This window comes from Seriola lalandi, unplaced genomic scaffold (genome assembly GCF_002814215.2).
Source record: "Seriola lalandi dorsalis isolate HSWRI2012SDOR001 ecotype SW California unplaced genomic scaffold, Sedor1 jcf7180002054588, whole genome shotgun sequence".
Taxonomy (NCBI): Eukaryota; Metazoa; Chordata; class Actinopteri; order Carangiformes; family Carangidae; genus Seriola; species Seriola lalandi.
The window spans coordinates 881535-906802 of NW_019525141.1; the positions used below are offsets into that span (position 1 = coordinate 881535).

At 40.9% G+C, this 25268-nt stretch overlaps 1 protein-coding gene across 4 annotated transcripts in view; it reads left to right on the forward strand.

Annotated features, from left to right (window-relative positions):
* Positions 1 to 25268, forward strand: part of tsnare1 (T-SNARE Domain Containing 1) — a 183587-nt gene that overhangs the window by 12238 nt on the left and 146081 nt on the right. The window contains exon 1 of one of the 4 annotated variants that reach the window (XM_087177335.1): positions 12795 to 12873. The exons of the other annotated variants lie outside the window; for them this stretch is intronic. The gene's annotated coding sequence lies outside the window, so the exon portion shown is untranslated. Of the gene's footprint in view, positions 1 to 12794; positions 12874 to 25268 lie in introns of those variants that run through there. 4 annotated transcript variants of the gene reach the window in all.

Here is a 25268-nt window from a genome sequence, read left to right on the forward strand (position 1 = left end):
ATCAAGATGTTTAGAGGAGGAAACAGACGTAGTCTAGCAGACGTTTCAGAGCGGTTAGCGTAGTTAGCATCTTTTATTTGTTATGTTGTCTGTTAGCTTGTAACTGGCAGTGGCTGACACAGTGTTAGCGGTTGTGCTAATGCTAACGCTCTCTCTCAAGGTTTAAGGTTTATTTAGCCCCGCCCCCACAAGTTGACAGGATTGGTTCCTGAGGTTTGTGACGTATGAAACCCTGGCTGTCTGAATCTGTGTTTATGAGACTGTGATTGGTTCACTGCAGTTCAACAATCAGTCATGGTGCTGATGATTATTTCACTCATCAAATGTCTTGTATAAAATCATCCTATGGATGTTAACAAGGTCAAACACTGGATTTATCAGAGGGTCTTTAATTGTTTTGATGGTTTCACATGACGGCTCATTGTTACAGGATGCTGTGATGTTGTGCGTGTGGTTGTCTTTATAAAACCCAGCAGATGAATTGTAATCTGTAATTATCAGTAGCTGTGTTTTTATTAACCTGCTTAATGCGCAATTTGAAATTTAGAACTTAAAAAACGAGTTGCCTAATGGAAACACTTGGATTTAAAAAAACAAAAAATTAACTCTCATATGCCACAACAAATTTGAGGTGGTTTTTCCAGACTGACAAAATAGAAAGGAAACACTGTTTAACATATAAGTCAAGGATCCTGTCGTATCAGGACCCAAGGGCCGGTTCCTACAGAGCGGCAGACTGATGGAAATCTGTCATCACATTTAATTTGAACAATATCATGGGAGGAGAGAACCAGCTTTATTAACGTTACATCAATCAGTGGTAACACACGACATTCACTACTGTGTGCTGTCGACTTTTCCAAAAAATTGCTTCTATTATGTGCAAAACTGTGATGGAAACGTGGTTAGTGTCTATGTTAAAATGCTCTGTGTAGTAGTGGTATGGATGTAAGGCCGGCCGTGTCTGAAGTATCTCAGGAAATACATTATGCAAATATCTCAACATGAACGCAGGGCTGATAGCGCTCAGGCGCCACGCTGGATTTCCGGCGTACCAAGGTGTTTGCAAAAAAAAAAAAAAGCTTGCTTTACGAGCAATTCAACATACCTCACGTTTGCCGGGGGCAACAGCCACAGCAGATATCCGACCCTCAATGACCGATCGCGTGGCTGATTTAAAAATTCGCTTGTGCTTCTTCATTGCCGAGTATGATCTATCGTTTACAATCGCTCATCCACTCGTCACTTTGTGTCAGAAATTAGCGGAGGATAAACTCGCCCTTACGCATCTGTCTGTCTCGAGGCAGCATGCAAGCTATCTTATTACACACGGCATCTCACCAGAATTGAAAAGAAATCTGTCTGACAAGCTTAAGAATAACATGTTTTCACTCAACATTGATGAGGCCAGGGACAAAAGCATTGTATTTGCTTATTTTTTATTTATTTCTCATTGTTTTTCAGTTCTTGAAGCACTTTAAATGATTGCTACTTATTGTTCTCTTAATAGCAAATTGAGAGTTGTAGTATTACATAAGGTTTTGTTGCACTGTAGCTGTTTCAAAAAATATTTAAAATAAATGGTGCATATTTTTCAGAAAATTGAATCAGGCATTGAATCGTCTCCTTGCTCATGCCCTTTAGTCAATGGTTAGGTTACTAATCAATACTGCCCAACCAGGCTAATTCCATCTGGCCCCCTAATCATCCCCCCGTGAAATTGGCTGATACATTAATACCCTCACTCTCCACCTCAAGCTGGTGTGTGGTGAGCGTTCTGGCGCACATTGGCTGCCGTGCATCACCCAGGTGGGTGCTACACACTGGTGGTGGTTAGTGAGGTCCCCCTTCCATTCTAAAAGCGCTTTGGGTATCTTGAAAAGCGCTATATAAATCCAATGTTCATTCATTCATTCAATTCCTAGTTTACTTTTGAGTATTATAATTGTCACCCACTGACCTTTCTTGGTATGGCTGTAGTATCCGTAGTCTCAGTCTGCTATACAAGCAATAAGTACGCAGGTAAGTGACTAGTTAAAAGCAGGGATGGATTACTGAACAGGCTTACCAGGCCCAGGGTCCCAAGAGCTCTCGTGAAAAAAAGTTCAGGCTCAGGATTTTTTTTTACTATCACCCCTGTGAACGTAATGGACTGGCACCAAAAATGTCGTACAGACATTCAGCGCTATTTTGCATGTTAATTAGAAGATGTTAGTATGTTAACATGACTGTTTGAATTGACTGAGATGATGAGCGTGGTAAACATTAAACATGTTAGTGTGTAATCTTTATTTCTTTTTTTTCTTTTTATCCACCTCACCTTTCTCGGTCAGTCCCACCTAGGGCTGTGCAATTAATTGAATTTCGATTTCGGCTCCCAACGATCACCAAAATAGTACAATCGAGAAAAAAACGATTATTTTGCATGTTCTGTTTTGCAAGAACACTCGTATTTTGTCTTGCGTTCTGAATGACACGTGCACATCCGCCCCTCCCGAAGCCACAAACTCTCTCAGCCAGAGGGAGGCAGGTCGTGTGCGTATCATCCGCTGGAATTTAAAAACTCAGCGCGAGTAAAGATGGCAGAAGGAGGGCAGCTACAGCAGCGCAAAAAAGGCAAAACCAACTCCGTTGTCTGGAAACAGTTTGGCTTTGAGGAATCCGATGACGAGCAGAAACATGCTACGTGCAAGATTTGCTACATGGTAGTGGCTGCAACGCAAGGGAACACCACGAATTTAGATGGCAAAAAAAGGTGTGTTTTTAATAAATGCAACACGTTCCCAAAGTCATGTGAAATAATCGTGTTACATAATCGTGATTTCAATATTGACCAAAATAATCGTGATTAATATTTTTTCCATAATCGAACAGCCCTAGTCCCACCTTTCTCCTTCACTTGTTAATGGACAGTTTCACAGTTTTTAAGTCTGTGTTTAAACAACAGTCAGGTGTCCAGATGTTGCCGTGATCATTTCTCCTCTTCATGCTGATCATTAAAAGATCTCATAAAGGTGTATTCCAAAGTTTATCTGAAGGTGATATGAAATGTCTATCCTCTTATTGTGAAATTCCTATTTTATGTTGCCACTCCAGAAAGAAACACTCTCTGGAACATAAAGAGGGACTTTTATTCTGAAAAGACTGCATGTTTTAAAGCTATCCACTGGATTTTAACAAACACATTAACTTCAGTTTCTCAGGTTGGGATAAAGCCTGCATCATAATTGCAGGTATGTCGGTTTACCACACAGGAAAGGAGTAAAGAGAGAGACGCTGTTAAGTTGCACTATGGGAAACGAAGGATCCAGTTTTTGGAACGTGAGCAGCACTAGGAACTAAAAGTGGGGATATCTTGTACTTTCAGTTCACTGCACTTTGACTTAATGAAGTGAAATGGGTGTGGCATCATCAAAGTGCAAAGATTTCCCAGACATGTAAAGAAAAAAAGGTCTTCGCTTTAAATCTGGGACAGTCAGTTCTTATGTTTGTTGGATGGTAAAGAGTCTGAAAAGGAAGAGGAGCAGCCGTCCGTGTGACATATGAGTTGTGCTATTGTGCCTCGGCCTTAGGTATAATTCAACATGCACCTTCTGGTTATTTCCTTTTCCCCTTTCAAGGGCCAACATTCTGAAAAATACAATCAGCTGAAATAGCCGTTGAAAGCTGGACAGGAGATATTACTGTGAGTATGTGGGTGCACGTTACACAACCCTGAGGTAACATAATGGCTACTTTTTTCAAAGGTCAGATGAAAAGGAGGCCAGATGAAGTCTCCTGCACGCTCGGCTGTCCTTTAGAGAAAGGCCACAACCAGACTGGGAGGGAGAGAGAGGCTGAAGAAAAAGAGAGCAGAACAGTTCTTAAGCACAGATTAGTGAGAGGAGTTTGTAGAATAATGAACAGTTTCCCCTTAGGACCATCACCTGCCCCGTGCTGCATTCGTATGCATGCGAGGCAGCGACGGCAGAAAACTCTCATCCTGCATTGACAATCCAATCAAATAGCTGCAGAGAGGACGACCTGTCTGGTCCTCTCAAACAAATGAAAGCTGTGGCCCTCTGACTCAAGGTCACCTTTCACTACAGCATGCCCGTCCCGCTGTGGGACACTGTGGGACACTGTGAGCTCCTCTTGGTGTAAAGTGTTACTGATAATCACCTGGCTCAACCGTGTGCGTTGTGCCCGGACACCTGCTTCACTAATAAAGACACAGCTGATTCCTCTCGGACACAATGAGCACTGACGAATCCTTCTGATCATCAGAGCTTACTTTGTAAGGATAATTACAGTTTTACCCATGATTCCTCCTGGTAATAATAAGCGTGCTCTCCCTGAGGTCCTCGCCGAGGTCTGGGAACATGGTGATAGCACTAAAATAGTCTGAAAGGGCAAGAAACAGCAGCAGTCGGATGATCAGACAGGTTTTAAATAAACCCTGAGGTCAGTAAAACGAGGAAAAAAGGGATATAGTTTAATTATTACTAAAGTGACCGCCTTGTGTGTCAAGTAAACAAGTAAAATCTTCTCACTCTGCTTAGAAGGAGCGACGTCACCCACTTTCGTACAATGGTTTTCATGACTGATAATAATGATGGTCAAAACCACCAAAATAAGACGCAAGTTGTTATTCTATAAGTGATTTTTGAGCCTGTCCTCATCAGGAAATGACAGCAAAGGTCAAACACAACCTACCTGAGAAGGCACTGCTCAGCCAACCAAACTGCTGCATTAGACAGATCTGCAAAACCCTGGATAATGTTCACTGACAACTGGTTTTGTGTAGCAAAACAGACATTAGGTGGAGCTCAAAGTGTCCAGTGTGGCTGTGGGTAGGTTTACACTGGAGCCAGCAGGCGGCTGGAGGAGCTGCTGTGGGCTCTGATGTTACTGTGAGTGGGTTAACATTAGAGTTAACTGAAACCCCTGGGTGTCAGTTCACAGGTGTCAGAGGGAACCTTCACATACCTGTGAGGTGCTGGTTTGAGTGTGAGTATTTAATGACCTGGGAATGAGAACATTTTGGTTTACATACACTTTTTTATTCAATTTGTTGTGCAGTTCGAGGTGAAGAGATCAAGTCATGTGAACTGTGGCGATCTGCTCCTGAAATCCGCATCCACGTCACACACACACACACACACACACACACACACACACACACACACACACACACACACACACACACACTGATTCAGGAATGGAGAGTCATAGGCCTTACCCCAACACAGATGCATCCTGGAAGTGGCCCACGTTGTTAGTCCGCCTGTCCCTGGCAGCACACAAAAAGTCTGTGTTTCTGTAGGCTGCTCAGACCTGAGACCCGGATCCACTCATGTCCACAGCCACCCAGTCTCCACCCGTCTATCTCAGCTGAGATCGTCACAGAGCTAGCAGAGGGTCTCCTGGTCGGCTCTATGCAGCACAAGAGGTCTCACTCTGACATGAACTTCGGGGACAGTATACCTTTGACTGTCAGAGCGAGGCTCATGGACACTGACGGGACTGAGAAATTGACTCAGGGGTTTTTGTGAATTTTGCACCGTTTATTGAATTGTTGTGGTTTTGAGAACTTCCTGGGATTTTCCCTGCTCTTGTTCAATGCACTGTGGGATTTGGCTCTGAGCTGATGTGCGTTGAGTTTTGCTCGCCTATTATCTTGTGTGTTCAGCCTGTGTATGAGGGTTGAGGTATCACATCAATTTGTTAAGCTTCAACCTCTAAGAATTACACATTTTCGTACTTACAGTCAAGTCTCAGCAGCTCAACTGATCACATGATCGATCAGGGGAATGCTCGGAAAAGAATATACTGTGCATTGACTCTATGTCTGCCATGATGTACATTCTCCTTACAGCCTATTCAGTGATTTGTTATTCTGCAAGAAGGTACAGAATTTACATTTTTTTCAAAAGTTTATTTTATTTGTTTGAAGTCTTAAGATTTCCAAGATCATGTTCATGTTTCCTGAGTGTGCTATATTTCATTATCTTTGTTCCCCCGTACACCAGGAAAGAGCCTGTTTTCTTATATAAGATGATAAAATTTGACTTTCTGAAATCTTTAAAATTATATGTCTTTAATCTTCAACTGTTCCGACTAACTCTGTGCCTCCAGTGCCCCCTGCAATCATAATACTGTCAGACAAATTGAATATTGTCTTTTTTCATCACCACAACTCTCATTCTGAACAAGCGAAGAGTTCGTCTTTTTCTAAAAACAATTTTCTTTGAGAGCCAGACTCAAGGCAATTTTCGCAGTATTTTCTTCGATCATGTCCCGATAGATACTGTCAGGCGCTGCGTCCACACGGCAGTCAGCAGTTCCAGAGGTGATGCACTCATGCAGTAAGAAAGAGTTTGGTAGTAAAAACTGGCATCGCATCGTTGTTTTTCTGTGGAAAACTGTGTAATCAATCTTCTGAGAATGTTGGACTTTGGATTTTTACATCTGCAAACATTTATAATTCAGGCAGATCTTCTGTGGAAGGACAAACAGTTTTGTTGGTGGAGTTGAGTTTTTGTGGGTTAAGCCGAAGAGCTACTGTGGGGACTTCGAAAAGTTTCAACACAACTGTTTTTGAAAATGCATGAGAGAGCTCAAATACACACATGGCTGCAGCATGTTCTGAGCCATATTTATTTGATTTGAATGCGGCCTGTGTCTGACTGTAAACCCTGTTATTCTTCAGTTCGTATAAGGACACTGAGTTAATGTTCTGAGACATATTGTCTTTCATTTATTAGACTTTGCTCTGTTTAGCCTATATTGAATATTTCTTTTCAGTCTGTTAATAATTGTGTCAACTCACATAAATGACCAAATTGTGTAATTGAGTTATCCTCACTGTAGGATACTTGTTGCTTTGCTGGGTTGGAGTGTTTTGTTCTGCTCTGTTGAACAAAGTAAAAACATGACATTGACTTGTTGTGGTCCTTTTATCAGGTGATGCTGCCGCCTATTTGTGTCCCAGTTCACTACAAAGCTAAGCAGGCTGACCTACTGCTGAACCAGCTGCTACAACAACACACAAAGAATGATCGGTATCATGTGATCTCACTCATACATGATCGGTATCAGTATCGGCGGCAAAATAACGAGATGAGGGCGTCCCTGCTTCAGACAGAGGGACTTCTCCCCTGAATATGTTCTAGCTCAGGTCTGCAGTTTTTTAAACAAACAGCTGGTGAATATACTGAAGTAAATGTATAACTTTTAAAATAAAACTGAACTTCCAAGACTGAACAATTACGTTAAACAGCGAGTAAACGGGATTGATTCAGTACTGTCACACAGAACAAAAGAATCCATCTCCCCACAGTACAAGTGCTGCTCTGAGAGACTGTGGCTTTGTGTTTTAATTCAAACAAAACTTCTTCTGCAGCCACAGTCAGACTCTATTGATACGTTTACTGTCCTTTCTTAAACTTCTTTTATTGACTGTAGCACAGGAATGTGTGAGACGTTTTTTGGCAGTGATGGAACACTTTCCTTCCAGTCACATCTGCCTCACTTCTTTCTAGTGGCTGAGACATCTCAGTCACGGCGAAGCCATGGCCGCCTCACTTGGCGTCATCTCCCCTATTGAAGGTGTCGCTTTCAGCTTATCAGCTCCCAGACAGAGTGGCCGTCTCCATGGTTTCCAAACCCAATTAAAGAGGCTGTTCCAATTAGAGAGCGCAGAGAGCTCGGGTGTGATAGGTAAGAGCACCGAGACCCTGGCCTTCGCCGAGCAGGCCTCCAGCCCCCTCCAGAGCGCTCTACTTTTGTCTCTTAATTCACCGGGGCTAGACAGTCATCGCCGCAGCACACAGCTGAGCCAGTCCACTGTGAATATGTGAGAAGAAAAGTTGTAGTTCTTCAGGAGTATATTCTTATTACAGTGATGATGTTATGATAATGCACATGGATTCATCTACGAACGCCCGGGCTGCAATCCATACGCAATCAATACAGCATCAGTAACAAATCCTCCCATCAACACGTGTGAGCTAATGAAAGCAGAGCAGTGTGCTCCGCCTCCCTCCTCACACAGCCTCATGTATTGAGCCAGACTGCTGCTAGTGTTTGCCTTCCTAAGGCCAAAGCTGTGACAGAGAACAAACATAGATAACACATCCTTTGTGTTCCATCAAAACCTCCCCTCTAACCGTTTACTTTATCCCTCCAATCCACACACACCACTGAAGAAGAAGAAGAAGAAGAAGAAGAAAGCGCCGCTGCAGATAGACCAGATCCTGTTTGTTGATGACATGAAGTGTTCCGCAGGGTGAGGAAGATAAAGACAGCCAGGCTGCTAACTGCTCCCCAGTATTACTGCATGCTAATGTTAGCAGGCCTGCTCTGCAGCAGCAGCAGTGTCGTCATGACGAGGAAACTCTGGCTTCTCACAGACGAGAAGTATTGACAAAACTTTAGATGCGTTCATTGAACACGTTGATATTTTTTCACGTTCACAAATGATGAGCGTGAATGTAAAACGTGAGCAGCCTTCACTATCGCTGGAGTGTTTTATACGACCACGTTTTATGTCAGTTTTACGGCACGCTGCATGGCGTCTCCATAGACACGGCCCAGCTTGGCTGGTGTTAGCGGTAAAGACGGTACAGATGCATCTGCTACTGCTGAAGCCAGTTTATTTGAGCATTGGAGCAGTTTCATGAATAAACAAGTGAAGACCCAGAGAGATTATATTTATATATGGGTGTTAAATCTGTGTCAGTGGTGTACAATAATGAATTTAATTGGAAGTGGCAGAGATTTGGGGCTGGTGATGGATGGTAGAAGGAGGTTCTATTGAAAAAGAATATCAGCCTATTCATTTAAAAATAAACAGAACAAATGAACGTGAACTAGTTCATTAACATCTGTATGACCTGAACTTTGAACTAGTTCTTTTAAAGTGTGAACTGGCACAACACTGAGCTGCTTATTATTAAAAACAGTAACAAAAGAGAGCAGTGATGTGAAGTCGCCCTACAGAGAGTTAACAGAGTATTTCACTAATCTTTGTTGATCATTCTGATGTTTGACTAATGTTCACCACTGTGTATACAAATGGTTGAATTGTTGAACCCTTTGAAATGTTAGAAATACTCTTTAAACACACAGTATGTAACTTCTGGTCCCAAAATCAGAACAATGATAAAAGACGCTGTTTGGTGACGTCATGGATCATGGGAGTGGCTGTCTTCGACACCATTGCTGTCAGTCTGTATCCAAACTAAACAAAAACTATCTCCGTCCAGACTTTCACACCGGAAAAGACATATCACATGACCATTCACATTCATTGGGCATTTGACGTGTAACCAATCAGATGGTGCTGGGGGCGGGACCATGCAACACACATTTGTTGAGTATACGCAAATCTCCCTACTCCGACCAAAGGTCTCAGTTTCTGTCTGTCCAGACTGAAACACAACCCCAGAGTTTTCAAAATAAAACGGGTCCAGCAGCGTTCCTGAAAGCCTCAGTTTTTTGCTCTTGAAAATGTGAGGACGGGAGGAGGAAATGTAGCAAAGGAGATGAGTTTCAAAACTAAAACATAGTAGTGTGGCTGTTGCTGCAGTTCTTCAAGGGGTTTTTACCAGCAGCTGAATCATCCACAGAGGTGTCCTCCTCTCCACAACAAACACACCAGGGGATTAAAACCAGTAGAAACTCTGAGTAAAGCAGTGTACCTTTAAAAACCTGAGATTCACCGACGCTCTTCAGCAGGCACAGGACGTCTTGGAGCTCAGCTGTCTAACATTTACTCAGCTTCAAATATAGAGTTGAAAACCACCAAGGTGTAAAAAGTACATTTTAAAAATGTGACTGTTACATGATGAAAATCACGTATTTCTCAGGTTTTCAAATTGCTGGAAGCATTTTGGACAACAGAACACAATTGAACAAAATAACATTGGTCTGGTTGTATTTAGACATAATGTGTTAAAGGTACAGATTATAACTTGAAACGCTCTGTAGGTAGACTATCCAAGTAAAGTGTTATCAGCTCAGAACTCCACTCAGATTGAGCAGTTATTGCGCCTCATAACAAAGTACTTCATTTCCACAGTTTTTTCTTCTTATCTCAGTCCCAGTAGCTTGTGAATTTATACGATATTGTAGACAATGGGAAGACCTTCACTGTGATGATCAGCTGTTTCTCCTTTTCATAGTGTAGTGGAGTAGAACATAATTAGGTGCTCCTATTTCATGAGGGAATCAAAACAAGTTTGATGGATTGTCTCCAGGCTGACACTCCTCCATGTCAGAGGACATTTGCATAAAGTGGAACATTTCTCATATTTCCCATGTCACGCTGCCGGTGCCCTGTGAGTCTGAGCAGTGGCGGTAGTGCCAGCATGACTTTTAAAGTTTATTTTGCAATGAATCACTTCTTGTTATGCAGTGGCCATTTCTGGACGGACATCCATTGGAGACCGATCTTTGCAAAAGGATATTTTATCACAATTATATTACTAATATTATATATTATTATTTTACATTTAATCTTATTCAACTTCTGCTCTGTGTCATGTCATCAACATCTGTCAATTTGTGTTACATGCACACTAGTCCCAGTAATGTCTTCCTGGTTTTGGATATTATATGGAAGTCTGGTTATTAATCTCCCAGCATGCTGCATGATCAGGGGTTCTGATCGTCATAGTTTGGAGAACCCCTCTGTACGAGAGGGTTGAGAGGGCTGCCTCCATATGACTACGTGTCGCTGAGAGGACGGCTGTGATTGTTGTTTGTGCACTGAGCCGCAGCATCCAGCATTCATGGACATTGACCATAACAAACACCAGGTTCAAGCATATATCATAAATGTACTCTGTACCAGAACAACTTAGGTCAAAGGTCAATGATCGACCTTGTAGTCATATCACATCTGCATCCGTATGTCGTAGACAGAGAAGTGCAGAGCTGGAAACCTGGTGGTGAGTGGGATCAGCCGGTGACAGCTGGACAGACCTGGTAAACTCAAACATGTTGGGGACATGGACACTTGGAGGGCAGCGTCCAAAGCCTCCACTGTAGAGGTGACTGCTCTGAGTTGTTGTGGTCGTCGGTGCCTGTCGTCGTGGCAACCTGAGCACCCATGGGTGGACACCAGTGGTGGAGGAGGGCAATCGAAAGAATGAAAGCTCAGGTACAGGTGGCTGAAGTGAGTGCCCTCAATAGTTAATGAGGTAGTGCAAGGAGCACTAAGGAGGGACGTCTGGACTAACTTGCTCAGTCTAATACTAATAATGGATGCATGGATGGCCTGAATCATTCACTGCTGCTAGCTAGTCATCTAATCAACTGAACCACAGCCCTGGGTTTATACAGAGGGTAACGGCTCCTTCAGTGGTTTAGCATCATAGCAGCGGTATGTTTTTGACAGCTGTCTTTCTAGTTACCTCTTATTGTTTGGTGACCTCTAATGGCTGTGTGACAGGAACAAAAAAAGGGAAAGTAAGGTGATGGGATGTATTGAGCAGCAAAGTCCACATTTGGTGGAGGTTGGGATGGATGAGGGTCCAAGAAACACAGGACTTTGCAGCACATTCCCGTACATATGGCAGACTCGGTTGGTTTTTTGTATGTGCATCATTTTTCTCGCTGTCGGTGAAGTTGTCTACGTTTGTTTGTGTTTTGTCTATTTGCATGTGAATTATTAAATTGTGGGATATTGATATTTTAGGGGCAATGTAGAATCCATTGAATGCAGCAATTGCATGGCAGTCCATGGCATCTGATCAGATTCACAATGACACGAATAATCTGGAAAAGAAAGAAAGAAAAAAAAAAAAAGCTGCATCCATATTTCTTGCTTTGCAGACATAAAAAGGTTTTAGTGAGCATCTTAGGAAGGCTTTTGTAACACAACATTTAGACAGTTATTCCTGCAGCATATTTTACTGTCTTGTTCTGAACAGTTTTAGCTTTGGGCCTCACAGATTCAATGGGAAATATTTCGTGTAGATGACAGTGTCAAAGCAAACCAACCAGAGGCAGTACTGAATCCTGGTGGCAGGCAAAGCTGCAGTCTGCAGAGTACATGTGATGGCTCAGCCTGGATGGCAGGTGCCACTGGAAGGTAAGCTGAGGCAGAGTTTTGTTATGGAATAGAATGGGGTGATTTATCTCAATAATGACGCCTTTTTGTGTGACGAGGCAATTTCACTGCCCAGGGGTATTTTTTTTTTCTCTCCCCCCCTCCCTGGGCTGAAGGTTGTTTTCAAAGAGAGGCAATGCTGATGGAATGGCCTGAGATCAGACTGCGGACGAGGGAGGAGGCTTTAGTAAACACACATGAGCAATCCTTAAGTTCGGCTGTGTCAGCTGAAGAGGTGACAATAAAGACAGGGGATGAAGGAGAAGCAGGAGAAGGAGAGCGAGAGAGACTGGTTTTAACTTCATCTTTCTTTTCTGAAGAAGTTAATGTTGAGGGCTTAGCCTCAAAACACACTGCCTTTTGATTTCCATCCTTCCCTTTGATCCTGTCATACAAATCTGCCATGTGGCTGCATATCTGTACTTCTGAGTATGCACATCAAAAAGCTTGCAATCAAACCAGCCACACCACTCCGTGGTATCGGCAACACTTCCTTTCCCTTTAATCTCAAATTACAAGCAGGCATGTGGCCTGTAATATGTAGCCATAGGGTTTGGGAATCAACTTCCACAGTGAGCTGCATTCAGGGTATTTCAGGACCTAATCTGCTATAGCTGTGAGAAACTGCACTTGTTATGTATCCACAGCAGATGCTACTTTTGCAGTACATTTCACATGTTTTTTTTTTTTTTTTTTCAGACTAAAAAATGTACAATGAGCAATCACAGGAGGGGGTAAAGGTTCTTGAACTGAAGAAGAAAGCAGATGATTAACGGGTGAGTGGCTGAGGGAGAGAGGTGGACGTTAGAAAACATAAGGAACAAAATAAGAAGCTGAATGAAAGAACTGAATTGTGATGATGTTTTTTTATGCTTTGAAGAAGAAGTTCTAGTCTGAATGTTCAGAGTGAGGGTGAGGTGAAGGGATTTTGTGATTAGCTTTAGCTCCCTGGAAGAGAAAGGACTCTAATGGGAAGTTATGACTGTTACAATTAAAGTATAAAATAAACCAGTCTGTTTAGTTTCACTTTTAAAATCATTATTAATCATACAAATAAGTAAATCTGAAGCATGTTTTGTAAAGAGTTAATAGCTTAAAGGAAATTGATTAATTAAAGGTTGGTTAACCTTAAAAATAACCAATTGAGCATTTTATAGATCAGCTAGAAGCCTTTAGTAACAGCAAGTTTTGGGTTGTGAAAATTAGATTTTTAGTTTAGTAATAGTTATAAATGTAGTAATTCTCATAGGTTACATATAGTGGAGTAATGGCGTCCTAAGCAGAGAACTAGGTCACGCCCCCTCTGTGTGTGATGTCATCTGAGTTTCTCTGTTCTTTGTTTTGGTAACGTGCACGTTCAGGTGAGATGTGACAGTCCAGTAGGGCTGTGCTGTTGCACGATCGATGATCATTAGAACTCTTCTCGCCGGGTGCTCATGCCTTTGCAAAGTCAAGATATCATATTTCATTTTCTTTGTCATTAATGTCGAAACTTATTATTTCTAGTATTAAATTAATATTAAATATAATTTTCCTGCCACAGTTTAACATCTATAATTGCTTATAACTGACACGCGCACACACACTCCGATCAGCTGGTTGTAACGAAGCTGCTTGTTGTATGTAGGAGCGGCTGGAGGTGGACAGATGCGACTGACTGAAGGCCGGAAGTGTGACCCATGAAGCATTAGTTTTGGTCTGAGATGCTGGTGGTCCAGAGTGACATCTAGTGGCAGTGATTGTTTACAAAACCTTTCATTTAAGCCATTAACAAAGGGTTATACATATTAACAAAGTGTTAATGAATGGATTTTGGTCCACACATTCTGCATACTGCAGCATTTGTCAAGAAGGTAAGTGGCTTAATCTACTGGTCTCCCTGATGAATTGAAGAAGAAGAAGATAGCTACAGCTAAGATAAAGCAATAGTCACATTGAAGGAGGATAAACACCAGCCAGAGGGATTTTTAGTTATTGCAGTTCAGTCCAAAACAAATTTAAAGGCAATCCATCAGAGAATTGTAAAGACTTTTAATGCTGACCCTCAAAGTGCTGCTACAGGAAGTCAGAGGAGCACCTGAGTCTTGAGGATTTGTTGTCAGGGAACCATGAATGTCTGTACAAAAAAAAAATCATGTAATGAATGTTGAGCTGTTTCACTGGATAAGTGAAAACTTTGACACACTCACGGTGCTAGATAGAAAGTTGCTACTATTACTGGATGTCTTACCTGAATGTTGGGTCAATTCACAGTCTCCAGAGGATGAATCTTATTGACTTTGCTGATCTCAGGACTTTTCATGTACTACCATTCATTTTTCCATTACTTACAGGCAACACTGACAACATTCCCCTCAGTCTCAGCTACACTTTAAATGTACACCTAATTAGCAAACATTAGCATGCTACCATAGTGATTACACCTGCCAAACATCAGCATGTTAGCATTGTTCGCTAAATACAGCTTCACAGAGCTGCTGATGTTTCCATCACAACCTGGCAACCTAACACTTGTTGTTATTAAAGGTGCATGACTGAAATGTGAAATATTAGTAAATGGATTATGGACCATTAGTAAATCCATGAGTTACACTTTAATACGGCCTGTCTGCAAGTATTTGAACTTCCGTCCAACTCCCTGTGAGTTTCATTATAGCTGCTCTCACACAGATTCATCATTTTGTGTAGTCAGTCAAAAAGCTAATGAATGGTCTGAAAGTGCAGCCCAGTAAATTGTCCATCCAGGTTTCTTTGTCCTGTTTGAAGAGTTTGATATGTTTTCAGTGCCAGCAATGCTTTCTTCTGATTGGCAGTTAAGTTATCTTGACATAAGAGGTTAACTTCTCGGCTGTTTCTTTTTCTCCATATTACTGTTACCGAGCTGTCCCACTTGCCAGAGGCTACAGATAAACATTAGGGTTAAATGAGAACCATTACTGCTCACTGTGGAATATGGAATAATTCCAGCAGACATTTCTGGGTTGGTAAATGAATCATATCCAACACATTTATATATCCATTGACCTAATAGAGTCAATTAATCGAATTGTGTGAGTGAGATAATTAGACGGGGAGCTTCCATCAGAGCTCGGGATCAGGATGTCTTGGATGTCAGAGTGAGCAGATTGGTCCAGAGGAGCCCGACTGATTAGGGTCAGGACTGTCATGAAGAAACAACATCGCAGTGTTAATGGTCATCATGTCTCACTGATTTGATTCCACGCCACTGACAGTAATGTGGCGTCCATTAGATCACGCTTCTGTTTTTCACCGTGCAGTCAGTGTCTTTTGAATAAGCAGACTCAAATTTATGGTGAGAAATGTACTGATGCATGTAACATACAAGGGTCTGCCGTGGCCTGTTATTAAATATCATGTATTGACCAGTCAGTGCATCCTTGAGGTTCCCCTGCTAAGGAACATGTGGTTCTTTACCCTGCCTTAATTAAAACATGTTTAAATTGATTTCATACCTTCCAAGAAGCCATTAAATTCAGTTCATTTGAAATTCTAACAAAACAAACATTATGAATCTCTCAACATCCTAATTGAGGTCATGTTGATATGTTCTCTAAGTTACAGGCAGGCTGTCATCTGCAGCTTCTTCCTCTCATGCACGCAGCAACAAATTCAATATATATTTACTGTATATATAAATATAAAGTAACAACCAATCACTGTCAGTCAGCCTGTGCTCGTCTTTTGTGTGGGTTTAGTCAATACAGAAGTGGAGTCAGCATTACATAGAGCAACCACTCAAACGCTGGAGTATCTGAATGTAGGGGCAGAGGTGCAGATGAGACAGAGCTGGTGCAGATGCTCAGACTGTAGCACTTTGGCTCCAGTCACAAGATTTCCGATTAAATGTAAATACTGTCGGGAAAAAGAAACGCAGCCAATTTGTTCCATCAGCTGAAACACGAGCGTGTCACGACTAAACCTGCTGTAGGATCTGTGTTTATATACTAGTCATTTGTAGGATCATTTTTGTCAGAGAAAAATGTAATGAAACCATAATTACATTTTTATTAGCATAATAAGGAAACTTTATTTTGTATCTGAAAAAAAGTAAATGCTGACTTATCACATTTTCCTTTTCATATGTAACCAAACCATGATTCTTCCCTAATCCTATCCAAATATTTAAATGTATTTGTAGCCAAATGTGAACCCCAGTGTATCTCTGGTGTAAAAGTCTTGTACTTTGTAAGCAGGCCACCTCCCTATGATCTCGTAGAACAATGTAATATTTATTGTGCTTTGTGTTTTCTTCCTTCTTGTAGGAGTATACATGTGATTTGAAAGAGGCAGGGTTTCATACAACATGATGAGTAAAGACAGATAATTGCTTGTCCTACAAGCTCAATGTTAAATCTTAAATCACCCACAGATGGAAATAGATCATGGAAGCCACAGATCTATTACATTTTTTATCTCCATCTTCTGATGAAAATAATGTGATATGATCAAAAGCTTCATAACTACTAAATGGACGTTGATGAAAGATTGTTTTCTTGACTGTTGTTTACAATGTTAAGAATGAACTTTGAACCTCTACTCTATCTATATACTCCTAGACTGCTATTGTCAGCTGTACAATTTATAGATGTCATCTCATATGAAGGCTATCGGTAGAAGCTACGATTTACAGATGTTCCCTCAATGCCTCAGATGCATGCAATGTGGACCATAGACTGTTAATAAAAATGGACGCAGCCTCTGTGACGTCGACCACAGGTTTCTGAAGCTCAGAGTGAGCTGCTGTACCGATGGCATCTTGGCAGTGCCTGACTTCACCCCTAACTCCCAGCTAATCCAAATATGGACAAAGAGGAGGGGCCTGTGTGGAGCTGAGACTTTGGTGTATGTTGGTTTGTGGCAAGCATAGGTTCACCCGCCTGTCACTCAAAGAGGCCACGCCCCCAATTGTCCATTTTAACATGGGAGTCTATGGGGATTGACTCACTGTTGGAGCCAGACTCTAGTGGTCATTGGAGGAACTGCAGCTTTTGGATCTTCACTGTTGATGCTTCAGGTTTCAACCTCAGTGGTTGCCACTCGAAACAGACATGCTGGCTACAGCACACACCATCAGGTGGGCCACAGCAGTGCATTGTAGGGTCTTTGTAGAACATTAAAGTTGGTTTATAGTTGTCATTGCAAAATGTGCCAATATTAGGGGCCATCAGGGGCCCTTTGCCTTTGGGGACCTAAGAATTTACCTGGTTTGCCATGACGGTGCACCTCTGTTTATAATATCACCTATTTAGAGATGTGAAAAAGAGCTTATTTTTCTTCATACAGTTTTCTGTCTATTGGTTGGTATAAAGAAATAATAATAGGTTATTCAAAAAGACTGTTTGTGTGTGTAATACTATAAAAATGAACTTTAAATACAAGGTCATTTCCATGAATATGTTAATCCATCATGTTGCAATAATCTGTCATGATGAGACTATTTCAGCGATTTGAAATGTGTTGATGCATTTATGGACTACGTTTGTGAATGCTTTACAGTCCAGGTGACCTAGTTTTCTCATCATCTTTGTTCATTTTCTATTAGCAGGAGAGTTTCTACAAAGAACAATATAATTGTGTACTCATCATAGGAAAACTGGTGAAAGGTTTCTGAGAAAAAGGTCATCGGATTATATGAAAGAGGAAGAGGTCAGGTTAGTGACAATAATAAGAAGCTCTTAATTTCTAAATATGTCACTTGAGAGAAACGCAAAAATTCTAAACTGATAATTGGATAAACTTGACACAACATGACCCCATCCATTTTCTATGTGTGTATAATTTCAAGGCTTTCTTTGAAAACTAAAGTAAATCAGCAGTCTTCTTTTTTTTCACTGTAATTAGAATATAATTTCTTGGTCCTCCACAGGAAACCTTAAAAATACAAAAATATATCTTCCTTTCTTGAAAATGATCAGAAGACTGATACACCTGTAAGTTGATTTTCTTACAATAATGAAATGCATTGTAATCAGAGGCTGAAAGGAAGGACGATAACAATCTGAATGTTACAGTACGCTTTGGATGTTTTTAAATTGTGTAAAACACAATTCATAATGAGGTTATTTATAGAACAAAAAAGTAAAGTACCATCTAGATAGATAGATAAATAGATACTTTATTTATCACCAAACACATGAGTTAAATACAGAAACTGGGCTGTGATTTTAGCTGGATTCACTGTAACATGATCACTCAGATAAAGTTAAAGGCTCACGTCAGCGGCTGTGTGGTCTGCATAGGAAGATCTGCCTGTGGAGGGAACATCGCGCTCACAGGGTAAAACTAGAAACTGTCTCTACAGAAAGTAGCTTATGTTTGTCCAAAGAATCGCTAGATGCATTTTTTAACAATGAAAAGATCCTGTACACTGTCTGACTTGCAACAAACAATTTGTTTGCAGCGTTTTGATGCTAAACAAATCAAAGTCTCACACTGAAATGTTGCAAATAAATAGTTTGTTGCAAGTCAGACAGTGTACAGGATCTTTTGATTGTTACTTCAGATCCACTCATCAATGCTCCAATGCGCCTGCCTTACCGAATATATAGAGTTTTCTACTGCTAGATGCTTTTTTGAAAAAAAAAAAAAAAAGAGAGAAAGTCAGTAAATCTAGCAACGTAGGCTCTAACTTAATTGGCAACACTGTTTCTTTTATGGCAGTTGTCATCCATTATGTTGCATTACTGCCTTCCTCTGGTTTTAATCATCCATTACAATGATGTAATTAGTCCATCTGTCTTCAACAACCTAAAGAGAGAAGAGAAAATATCAAATTTACAAGTAGTGAGATTAGTGTGGGACACAATGTTGAGAAAATCCCCCAGGGTAACGGAGGTAAACACATCCAACAGCGTGGTGCAGGCTGAGGGCTCAGGTGAGGGTAGAAATGAACCAGCAGGTGTAACTGATGCTTTGATGTTTTCTACCTTCTCAACTAAAGTTTGAGGAAGTTCTCACAGTGCTCTACAGAGGTGACACAAACAGTGGCTGGGCCAGATTCACCACACCGTCGATGTTATTGAAGAGAAGTCTGGAATTATGTTTTTTAGAGGCTACTAGGTTTGAAAAATAAAAGAGTCTCACTCTTTACTAGCCAATTAAATAAAAAAGAAAAGAGATAATAGCTTCCTCAGGTAGAGTTAATGAACTTGAAGTTTAGACTTTATCCATTTATGTTCGGCTCTTTGGTCTACAGTTCTGTACATTGTTGCACTGAGTAATACAACCATGAGCACTGAAGGTAGCATTGTCTGCAGCTGAAGTGCCATTCACACAGCTTCAGGGAGAAGTTCACATCGAAACCCAGTGTAACACCAGTAGTGTTGCCCTGTTCATGTGAAGGAGATTTTACATTATATATATATATATATATATTAAAATCGCCAATCAATAAAATATTAGTTAGCCATTTGCTCTGTTTAGCTGTTGAGAAGGTTGCTTTAATCTGACAGTCAACTTAAACTACTTCAATCTGAACGTTTGATGACTGAGATCTTACAGCTCGGTAAAAGAACCGGGAGTTGTGGAACAAAATGTGACTTAAAACTGGATAAAAATGTCAATTTATGTCAGAGCCTCCTACAGACAAACACAATGCATACACACAGACACATACATGCACACTTAAGAGTATGTGTGCATTTCCTTTTGTTATGTTAATCACAGTTTTGCTTAAAGGTGCAGACATTCATCTTTAGGCCACTTGGGGTCAGTGTAAACAAGTTGTGAACACAGCAATGACACAGCATCACCTCCTAGTAGGAAAAACCTTTGCAACCGTGTTAGCAAACAGTTCCTCATTTAGACATTAACACAGCATTCGTTTAGTATTTGATGAAGTCTAACAGTCGCTGTCTTTTAGCTCTGTCTTTGGTCCCTACCAACTAAAGGAAATGAATGAATGATCCGTGGTGTTCACCAGCTGCTGTCTGACTTCATCTGCTGTTTGGTTGGAGGACAGGAAAGTAGCTCATCAATGAGCTGTAGCTGACAGTTAAACCCTGTGAAGCAGAGGGTTGTCATTCTCAGACTCAGGTGAGAGTTCTCTGTAGGTACTTCAGACTACGAGGTTAACACCAGTGCTCATGCTCCATCCACACAGTGTCGGCAACATGGTTAAGAAGAGGAAAAACAGCCGTTATTCTGACCTGTGTGTTCAGGCGTTACTCTAAGTTGTTGGCCCTAGCTCTAATCTTGTAATCACCGCAGTTAAACAGCTCAGCTTCTTTTGTTGTGTTATGTATTTTTAGCTCTTCATTTCCAAGTGAAACCAACAGTGTTAAGTATGTCCTATAAAATGAGCTGAATGAACTGTGCTGGGTTTTATTTTGGTGTAACTAACAGAGGTGCAGCTTCTTCTCCCAACAGTTTATTCACACATTTCTTTTCACCAAGTTGGAGATATCATTGGAGGCTGTGGTAAATGGTTAAATGGTTATTCCCATTCAGATGTTTGTTATCGTGGGTTAAATGATATGCTGCATAACCACCTTGGCCTATAGCATGAACACTCCCCAGTCAGAATAAAGGGTGTTTTTCCCGTTCCTTCTCATTCTGTTGACATTGCATGTATGAAATGTCAATGAACAGGCGGCTTTAATTACAACTCCTCCTCCAACCTGAACAACCATCAACCCTCATATACGACCCCGTGGAGTGCCTCCTGACACAGCGCCCCTACAGTGGCAGGCGTACCAGACCTTTGTCGCCATGGCGCCAATAAACTGTCATGGCTTGGTTATGTTTAGGAAAAGATGGGGATTTGGGTTAAAATAACGTTAGACAATCTTTGTTGTCATGGTTACAATAATAACAAAGAACGGTCATGAATAATAGAAATAAGATAAACAGCTGGTTTCACACGGGAATCGAACACCAACTCTCCTGACGTGGACTTTGTCTCTCTTTATGCTACGTCACCACACTTTTCCCTTTGCTCCTGTCATAGTTATTGCGACCACTAGATGTCGCCTAGCAACAAAACCTAACTATGGGTCATAATAACCTGCTGCACAGACGACCTGTGGGCTCGTTTCTTACAGGAGGACAGACTCTCTAATTGCTACTGGTTGATAATGCTGTGTGTGCTCGTATCACATTTTCACTCAGTAGCGCTGAACAGCAGTCATTGTGCCCAAACAGGAAAATATGAACAATTCAATTTTACAAACTCTTGACATGAAAGTAAACTGAACTCCATTGACCTGTTACAGCCAAACTCAAACCTTCCTCCATGGATTTAAACTGGATGCATCAAGGCAGATTGCTGCAGAGGCGACAGTCATTGACTTCGTGCCTTTGCCTCAGACACACGACTTGTCATGGCCGAACTCGCTCCGCTGACACAGCGGAGACTTGAAACATTTCTCCCAGGGAAGTGATCAGAAGTCAAGATTCTCTCAACGTGGGACTTGACAATCCTGCAAGCGCTCACTTCACAGAGAGGAAATCCTGCAGCATGTGCTCCTTCAGCATCAAGGGCTCTGCTGCACCCCTCTGTGTGGTGGTCACAGGCTGCCAGTACCTGGGCAGTAGGACATGTCGCTCTGAGGGGAGTTTTACCTCCATGACATCTTGTCAGACTCTCTTCTAATCCGTCAAAATGTGGGACAGCCATCAGATTTTTCCGTCATTGTTAAAGAAGTTCAGTCAATGATGGAAAAGATTCGTTTTCGATAAAATGAATTTAAAAAAAAACGTTCTGGGTCCATTGAAGAGGCTAAATGAACAGATCTAAACTCAGGCTGTGATATCAAAGTAACAACAAACCAACTGATCTAACAGACAAAGAACAAAAGGGAATGTATATACTGGCTGATGAGACCTGAATCAGACCAGACATACACACTAACACCCTAACTAACAAAGAGAAACAGAATTAGAACAACTTAAGATAAATTTACATGAATAAATATAAATGTTGAATATACAAAAGTTTGAACAAATCCAACAAATACTAAATAAACCATAGGTTTGTTGTATGAAATAAAGGAGTGTTTGTGTGTGCAGTACGGGTGTAAAAGATAACGACCAAGGTGGCCACCACAGTGTTTTAACAATGGTGAAAATGCACAATAACTGTAGAACTATTATATTTATAAAAAGGAAAAGCCAGATACCTTCATTTAAAGAGAAAATGGTTAAATATAAAAGTACTGAATATCAAAGATATTATTGGTGCCTTCCATCTCCAAATAATGATATCAGCCTTCAAAAAATCCATATCGTTGGAACCCTCACACACACACACACACACACACACACACACACACATGCACATGCACACACACACTCCTGCCTCAGGTTGGACCTCGCTTGTTTGTGATAAATGCAGCATTTGTGTCCAGGGTGTGGGCTTATTTCTGCTCAGTTGCCTGCTCTGGCTAAGCTAAGCCTTGTGTTGCTGATAATGACAGCTGTGAAAGGAGTGGGGGACTGAATGAAAACCAGTGGGGGTGGAGAGTAGCTGTGGATCCAGTCACTCTGCCCTGCCAGGCCTGTATTTACCATCCTTCTGTGTCCTGCAGTGTCACACAGGGGTGCACACGCTCAACTCACTTCTCCTCTGTTTACCAGTGTAAGGGCCTATTTTTCTCTATAAACAAGGGCTGTCTTCATTTAAAAGTGGCATTTCATGTGCCAAGCAGGATCCTTCACCACCCAGATTGTTTTTATATATTTTTTTGTGTGCTGTAAAATTGCTTCAAGACAAGTCAGACACATATTACTGTGAGGAGATACATTTTTTCACAGCGGCAGTAAACGGGAGAGATGCTGGATTCTTACATTTCAGAGTGATGATGTGTGCATTTCTATAAACTGGTACTAAAGAGCCTCTTTGGCTTATATCTATACTGTAGCTATTTCATGTACTATACAGGTAATGTTAGCTGTTTAAGTGTTTTTATCTCTTTTGTGTAAAATTATAATGTGGGCCGGTAACATACAGACGGGTGAGAAATTAAGGAAAAACCTGACAAATGAGTGGAGAACATGACGACGCCCCCCCATCCAACTACATTTCATTTATTTCACACACATCTAAACGTCAGAAATCAACCATTCAGGTCGAAATGACTTTATAAAAGCTCTGTTAATATGTAGTCATGTCCCTGCTAAAGACAGCGCGGTTGCCACAGTGAGAAGATGCGCTTTATGGATAGTGGGAAATGTTGACACAGTCTGAGATGAGTGAATCAGTATTTATTATATATTATATATATCCATTATTATTATCTGTTATCTTAGAAAGTAAAGATTGTGAGGATTTGTCAGCGATAGAAGTGATTTCATTCAGTGTGCATGAGTTGATCATTGTGCGGTTTTGTATTTGAGTTGTTTCTTCATGTGAAAATGTAGTAATTTAGTTTTAGAATTTTTATTTCTCTTCACTTTTTCACATTTTGTGATGTTGCAGCCTCGTGCTAAAATAAATAAAAAAAAAATTACTCTCAATAAAACATAATGACAAAGTGAATATAGATTCTTAGACATTTTTTTTTTTTACAATGGCTCAGCCTCATCACTATTTAACATAACGTTTATTGCTTATTATTGGGTAATATGATACTGTAAAAAAATACATTATTATAATAATCACAATTATTATTAAATAACAATCATGTAAATAATATATTGTATATTGTATCACAGTATAGAATGGTTATACTATCACTGCACTATTATTATATTGTTTTATACTATTTGATAATCTAATCTTTTGTTGACAGATATATTACCATGACATTGACAGGATATCATATAAATGATATAAAGTATTATTAGTGATGTTTTTAGTATTATTATATTATTCTTTAAATTCTGTCTACAATTATATTCAGGTTACATCATTATCATCATCACTGTACTATCTTCTTCACTGTCCCCATACACACACACACACACACACACACACACACACACCCACACAAACATTCATACACCTCATCTTTTGTCATTTTTATATGCTACATCTCTTTAATTCTTTTTTTTTTCATTGTTATCTGCATGTCTGTCCATTACGTCCTCAGTATCCTTCATGTCACACTGACACATTGACAAAACTGTTCAGACCGTTTGCTATGACACGTGACATGTCGAGTCTTTGAGATGAAGCCACCTGAGGTAAATTCAACTGTACTTTTTGTGTTTTACAGTAAAGTTACAACAAAAGAAAATGTGAAGAAAGTGAAAGGGTCTGAATACTTTCACATTTCTCATCTCTTATTTGTAGAAAACATGATCTGGTCACAGTTATGTTTCTGTTGAGGTTTATTTGTCCGTAAATGTAATTTCAGGGGGGCAGGGGTGTCACCAGAGGGACAGGATGAGCTCTGATGACATCAGTGAGGATGATGCCATCATGTGCATGAGCAACGGCAACAGCAATATATTTATTTTTTTTAAATATTTCAAAATATTGCCGTGTTTCATCAGCACTCGAATGACCTCAGTTTTAACTTGTATGAGTGACTGAGTGAACAAGCAAAGGGATTTATAACTCTACACATGGGTAAGATTATCCAAGTGTGTGTGTGTGTGTGTGTGTGTGTGTGTGTGTGTGTTTGTGTGTCTCCGTCCGTCCGTGTATGTGTGTGTGTGTGCATCCATGAGTGTGCATCTCATATGCAGATAGAGGCAGCGTGTGTCCACACTTCAGAGGGACGTGAGGCGCAGTCACTGGGCTTGAAATCAAGCAGAGTGAAGATTGTTTATGGACTGCCAGAAGTAATTAATCTCCCCTCTCTATGAAAATTAATCGGATTAAGCGTTCTTTTGGCCCAGTGAATCTGTCTCTGTGTAATGTGTGGACGCCCAATCTCTGGCTGCTCCTCTGTCCCACTTCGTACCCATAATGCCCCGTCCTATAGGCTGGATTCACTGGCTCCACCACAACAATGGGCAGCACAGTGACTCTGTGTAATCACATTCTCCCGCTTGTCTGAATGCTTGTCTTTCACGGTGGAGAGAGAGAGCGGCGGCCACTTTACCAGCATCACACTCTGACTCCTGATAGACGCTCAGAGAGATGTGCTGATCTGACTGTGTGTGTGTCCCTGGCCGCGGGTTAAACACATGTTCACATGATGAGCTGACCTTTGCAGCAGAATTCAGATGAGTGCGCTGCCAACCCCCCCCCCCCCCCCCCCCC